Below are 7456 nucleotides of genomic sequence, written 5' to 3'. Positions count from 1 at the left end.
TGAAGAAGTTACATTCAGCAGAAGATCTGGAAGAGCCGGTCCGCGGCTCTTCCAGACCTTCTGCTGATGTAACTTTATCTACTGTTCCAGGAGACTCTTCCAGATCTTCTGCTGATGTAACTCTATCTACTGTTCCAGGAGGCTCTTCTAGATCTGCTGCTGGTGTAACTCTATCTACTATTCCAAGAGGCTCTTTCAGATCTTCTGCTGATGTAACTTTTTCTACTGTTCCAGGAGACTCTTCCAGATCTTCTGCTGATGTAACTTTATCTACTGATCCAGGAGACTCTTCCAGATCTTTGATGATGTAACTCTATCTACTGTTCCAGGAGACTCTTCCAGATCTTCTGATGATGTAACTCTATCTACTGTGCCAGGAGGCTCTTCTAGATCTTCTGCTGATGTAACTTTATCTACTATTCCAAGAGGCTCATCCAGATCTTCTGCTGATGTAACTCTATCTACTGTTCCAGGAGGCTCTTCCAGATCTGCTGCTGATGTAACTTTATCTACTGTTCCAGGAGGCTCTTCCAGATTTTCTGCTGATGGACGGTATAGGTACAGTATGAACATCTTTAGCAGTTAATTTATGCTTGCTTAAAAATTTATTTAAATGGCTATCTGATTTATACATACGTTGAGAATTATTGCAAGACATATACATATGTTTCGTGGTCAGTAGCTGATATGTATTTGGTCTTGAGCCTTTGCTTAGAAAATTGAGTAAATTAATGAGCCTGCTCATTATTTGGTTGAATTTTTTTACGTTCAATTTTTATTGTAGATCTCGAAGAATTGAGGTTGCTGTTAAGCCGATATGTTTCTCAGGGTCTGAGCAATGTTCGCTAGTACGTTAGTACAATGAAAGTTAGTACGGCTTTGTTATGGTATACGATGGTAATTGCTGTTTTTAAAATTATATCCTTTTAAAAGCCAATGTTTCTGTATATTTGATGGCAATTGTCAAAAATCTACCAAAAAGCTAGCCTACGTATCTAGCAAGTGTTTGGGGATTGGGTGGTGAGATAATGGGATTCGATGTTTTTTTACAATTTTATGTTTTTTACAATTACAAATGCCACCCAGGCTTGCGGTGTTCAAAAGGCTTGAGGAAAGCTTTTTGTTGACCCAGGTTACGATACCCATCGATGCCAATCCCCAAACACTTGCTAGATACACAGGATACATCGGTTAATTTTTAGTAGATTTTTGACAATTGCTATATGGTGTTTGTTTGTGGAACAAAAGTTCCCACTTTGACAGTTAAACGCTATTAAATGCAGGTGAATCTATTTTATAATTTTAATTGATGACGTGTTTTGTTAAGCATGACAGCATAATACGGAAATGTCAAGACCATGCGCTGCTTGTTCCTGTTTTCTGTTACAACTTAAACTGAGGTTGTTGGTCTTTCTACAAAATGTGGTTGTCCAGTTAAATTGCATTCATTATCACCCAATGACACCATATTTCATGCTTTGGATTTTTTTTCTGTTTAAAGCATCTGTCTTCAATGATTATAAAATATAAAGGAAAGTTGTACAGCTATAGAGCACAATAATGGTGTTACAGTAACATGATCATAAATTAAGTCACATTGACTATGTGTTTTTTATGTTCGTGTGTTACATTTGTTTTGTTTGTTGATTTTATTTGGGGCTGTAACTGTAAATAACATTGTAATCATTTGGTTTAGCGAAAGAACACTAAGGCGGCGGTTAACTAATTTCAATATTCGCCAAAGGAATATACCTTATGGCGCTCAGGAGCTTAGATATGCCATTGAGGTAGGTTTGTATAAAATGCCATTTTCTCACCTGTCTTTGCTTCTGTTTCATTTGGTGCCCTATATGAGAGGAGCTAGATTTTAGAGAAAGAGCTCAACCCTCACCACAGTCTCCAGCTAGGTGTTTAACCCTAAACCTTTCAGTTGCATAAGGTCAAGGTAGTCGCTCCCCAACCCCGACATATATGACAAATTCTGCAAGCTAATAGTGACTTTGCGTTTTTATAGCATGATGTTGGTACAACTGGAGCGGATATAGGTTACAGGGATATGCAAGTGAGATTGCAGCTATCCTATGGCATAACAGTTTCAAGGTAAACCAACGCAAATTTAATTGGTAAACTGTACTGTAGGCTGTAAGAATGTTGGCAGTGTCAGCAGATATATAACATGTTATGTGGTTTAATCTATAGGGAGGTAGTTCGGCAACAATTGCTGGAAGTGGATCCACAAGGTGTTGAGCTTCGAAGACGGGGAACCCTGCGTCGTAAGGTATATGTCAACAAAGGCCCCAACTACTTAATTCACGTAGATGGCTATGACAAGTTGAAACGCTATGGACTTTGCATTCATGGTGCTATAGACAGGTAATATTTCTGAATTTAAGTACCACTAGATTGAAAAAAAATCCTTTTTAAGTGAACAAAACTATATAAGATAAGCATTTGCATATAAGCAAGCACTGATTGCTTTTTCATATGCTAATGAACTTCCAAAGGTTACTATTGATTATCTAGCACAATACTATTAGCAATGGTAGAGTCGGTTTCCCCTGTAATTGCATTTCATTTTTTCAAAACATCTAAATTTTAAAGATCTTTTATTGATCACTCAAGTTGTAGTCACCTAAAATTCTTATTCTAGCTATCTCTTAGTAAAATATGTCTCATTTGTGATAAAATAAAGTTTACAAACATAACATTTGTTCTGTATTAAACATGTATTAAATATGAAAATAAGAGTTGCATTTTGTGTCGTTGGTTAAATTACATAGTCATATAGGCTGCCTATAACGGTCTTTCGCCATCCCTTCCCCTTGTTATATATATGTATTTGCTACTCTATTTCTTGTGCTTCCACATAGATATTTTGGCATATGTTTCGATGAAAGACGAAGAAAGTAAATTAATTAGCAGGTATATGCCTTCCAGAAAAGAGAGTAAGTTGTATGAAATTTTATTGGTATAGAAGGAAATCAGTTGTTGTTATTGGGTTTATCTGACGCGAATAGTGTGTTACTCGCTAAGGGGCAACAAAATGTTACTGATTGTGGTATTATTTTACAAATATTCTAAGAAGCTTCTCTGGCTAGACGTGGGACATTCAAATAATGATCCTAAATATGTAGCTTACAACTTTACCCAATACATCAACCATCAAAGGTAGTAAACAATATTATTGGTTTTTAGCAGATTGTGTGATCTTTATGTAGTCACTCTAGCAGCTATAGTTGATTGTCTAAGTAGATTGCTTGAACTTATCAGTAGCACTATGTTTTACAAAAAAATATTCTAAAACCTATTACCGTTTTACAAATTTCATTTATAATAGTCACTTGGCAACAATGAAATATATTAATTAGTTTTGTTGCGCTGTAAATAGAGCAATTTTTCATCTTATATCTATGCGCTAGTGTTCCAAAGTGTATTAGAATGGTTCGAGGAACAGAAAATACCTTAATTGAAGACATTTAGGCCACTATTAGAGGATGTCATACCAATGATATGGCCAGGAACTCAGTATTGTACAGTTCTTCTACACATAACCAGGTACATTGAAGAAATTGTTAAAACTACTTAAATGTAAAACTGTTATCAGTGCTAATTTGTTTTTTATTCAGTGCTAGAAACTACGTCTTCGTATAAACATTCCTAAAATATTATAGGATTTTATTGCATTGTAAAAAGATTATGGATTCTGCAAAATACATGTATATGTTTGTTGTTTTCTAGCCTATAGAAAGGTGGTGGCGAAGTGCTCGCCAGCTTGGCCTGCAATATTACCTCAATTACTTCAAAGATATAGAGATGGCTGGGGACTTTGAGACTGCCAATTATAAAGATGTGTACGTTAGACATGCTATATTATAAAGCCTTTAAACCTAATTAACTTAACATAGAACTGCGCAAACAAAACATACAACTCCTACTCATGATCGTTTTTAAAATATGCTATGACTAAGCCCGCATAGTCGAGTTATTTTTTACATGTTGTATTTCTTTACGTACTCTATTAATTCATAGTTTGTCAGATCTATGCTAGTGATCAGTAGTGAAGTATAAGAAAAGGTAGAGTGCAATTGCTCCGCTAACGCAACCGTTTTGTTATAACTGTTGGCTTCCTTCACTGAAGCAAGCGTTTTGTTATAAACTATGGTTCCCTGTTTTCAACGCTATTATCAGCACTATTATTGAGCATTAAGAAATAGAGTCACGCTATGGAACTTTTATCAAATTTGCAACTCAATTTTAGTCGTAAGATGGTTATAAATTTTAAAAGATATTTTGTTCTAAGACTTTTCTTTGGTGACAAAACATAAATTATAGAAATGTTGAGGAGAGAAGACAACTTCACTGTATTTGTTGTATTTTGTATAATGTGTCTCAGATATAGTTTTATGCATATTGTGAAACAAAAACTTCATGAAATCATGATGGAGTGGAATCAACATACAAGAAGATCAACTGGCGATAGTTTAGTTGGCATTCCTACTGTCTTCTGCGGGCATCCCGAACTGCAAGGTAATTCTCCAAATCTTTTAGTGTCATATGTTAGCCCCGATAACCATGCTGCACATTATTTCACATACATATACATATACGTATATACATGTACTGCAAGATATGTTGCATTTCAAAACGCAGCATTGCTTGTCAATCCGATTAGGAAAATCCTGGGGCTAGTTATTTAAATTGCTTGCAGTTAATTTTTTGTCAATTTTTTAGGTCGTGTAGATCATAAAACCGTTGTTTATGCAGAGTTGTTCCCCCATCAAGTGGAGCGAGCCAAACAACACCGCCAAGCAACTCCGCAAAAACAACGGTTTATTAAGACAGGCTACACATTAGCCGGATTTGCTTGCAGAATTTGTTGATGCAGGACTGGTGTTGAGTGTGTGTGTGCGTTTTCTCTACTGTGAAGGGTCTCATAGTGTTGGGGCAGACAACAACCTAATTGGTTCTACTGCAGTGTGTTTCACCGATTTGTAGCTTTGACCACTCTAGCCTGCACAGAAAAACTGCTCTGCTAGCTTCCACGGTTCCATTCATCTTTGTTTCAGCTAATCTTTGCCAATTGGTTGCTCAAACTTTAGGGCCTAAATGATTCTGGCCGTGCTGCTGCCTTTTTGTCACTGCAGGATGGAGATTTTTTGACTCAGAGAGTCTCCAGTGCCTACTTGGTTGGTCGAGAAGTCTGGAGGTGTTTTGATCTGTCCTTATTTTAGGGCCACAGTAACTCTCTTCTATGTGGTTGGCACTGTTTGCAGTCCACACATTCTCCACTTAGCCTACCCGTGCTGCTATGCTTGGCAACTGCCCGATGTTGGAGCTAGAATTGAAATTCTGAGAGTGTCTCTAACCAGTGCTCTACCTGGAGGGCTGGTTCCTCCCTTCGGTATAACCATTGAAGGAAAGTATGAGCTGTATGGGGCATGAACTGCTGCTCATACTCTACCTGGCAATTCTTAACGCATAGTACAGTAATTTCTTTCCCTACTTGAGTGGATCTTGAAGTAGTAGGCGATTATGTGATACTACTCAGATATGCTTTTGGACATAATACTATGGTCAAGAACATTATAGCCTCAGGATCATATAAAATGGTGGAGTAGTGTAACTTGTACCAACCCCGAAATTTTAGTACAAAACTGGTACGTTGCTATTTAGTCGAGGTTCTTTAAAAAACCTACAGTCTGATCTTGAGTACCCTTAGAAAAAATGGGCTTGTAGGTTCTAAGACTAATTTTCAGTTGAAATTTAAGCTAATTTCCCATAACATTGGAAGGGATGGTGCTCATTCACCCGCAATAACATAGCGACTTATGCGATCAAGTGAGGGTTATGGCACCAGATATCACTCCTATACTATTGGCAAAGAAGAAGTCATTAGTCAATAACCAGGAGAACATGCCAATTACCAAGTTTCCGTACACTGAAAGTGTAGCGACGGCTGAGTGCACCAGTACCAAAGCGCTACGTTGGGCCGACAAGCCTTATATGACAGGATAGCAAGACCTTTGCAGGCACACAAATGTAACGCCAGCAGCTGCTAAGGCCGTTTCCACTGTACAAATATGGCGCTTCACACCAGTATTTTGCCTCCAAATAGTGACACTGAATCGTGACAGAATGAGAGCAATTTGGCTGTTTTTATGATGTCATTGCAGCGCCATATGGGGGGGGGGTGTCACTAAGATATCGCTGTATGAAAAGTTAGTAATAGTCACAGTTGGAGCGAAAGGGATTGGGGAGGTCAGAGGCACATTAAATTTACAGTTGAGTTATTATAGTAGCTAGTTGCATTTACTTACATGCTGCATGTTGACCATCAACTTGCGCAATCAGTATATAACCCATCTACATTTTATCATAATATGATAAAATAAATATTTTAAAATAAATTTAAATAACTCAAAAATGTGGTTTTAGCACGATTGTACATTCTGACTGCCTGGGTCACATATAGTAAATAAAAATAGCATTTTTTGCGAGCAATTTGGAACAATCTTATATTAGGAGATCTTCAATAGGTCTAAATTGTCTCATTTGTCAAAAAATCACAGAAAACTTAATAAAATGTCAGTTTGAATTATTAGTAACTCAATACCTAAACATCGGTAATTTTCAGCATCTGATTTCTGAACCAAAAGATGATGATAATAATCATAATAATTCAGTTACAGAAAACTTGTTAGTGTGCTTTTGATATTTATCAGGAAGGATATCAGATATCAGAATGCATGGTGGACAAGCTTTATAATCTATTATGTTATTGGTGCTTATTTTAGAATTTGGCTCTCTGATTGGTTGATATTTTTGATGTGGTTCATCACTACCCACTCTATAACCAACAAAAATTAGGAAAAGTCAATGAGGACAAAAATTTTATTTTTATATAAAATACATGCGGGGTTACTAAGTATACCGGTAGGGCTATTCGAATATTCTGGAACTCTGAATAAGCTGTCTCAATTCCTTTTTATAAAACTGCACAGCTCTACAAGTAACTAAAAAATTCATACTGCACGCAAGCTCTTGGCAGGTGTACCTGCAATCTTTGTAATGCCATTTTGTATTCACTGATGCATACGAAATCTTAGCTGTAAAAATTTTGTTCCGACTTCAATTTGGTTTACGAAAGTCAATTTTGGGCATCTCACTTTAAGGCTGGTTCACACTATATCGCCGTATCTCAAAGTTGTTTTCTCGGCGATTATTTGTCAACGATGTGTACCATAAGAAGATGGCATCACCAAATACTTCGAAAAAGTTTACCGTTGTCAAACTTTCCTGATAGTTTGGCGAGCACCCATGACACCCTCTACAATGTGCACCACTTCGGCGGTAGTGTTTGGTCATCGCGGATTGATCGATCTATATTTTCTTCCATAACAGTTGGTGCGGGACTAGTATTTCTTCGTTTCCGCAACCGAATTGAATAACGAGAATG

This window comes from Watersipora subatra, chromosome 9 (assembly GCF_963576615.1).
Source record: "Watersipora subatra chromosome 9, tzWatSuba1.1, whole genome shotgun sequence".
NCBI lineage: Eukaryota > Metazoa > Bryozoa > Gymnolaemata > Cheilostomatida > Watersiporidae > Watersipora > Watersipora subatra.
Note: the sequence above shows the minus strand (reverse complement) of the source record.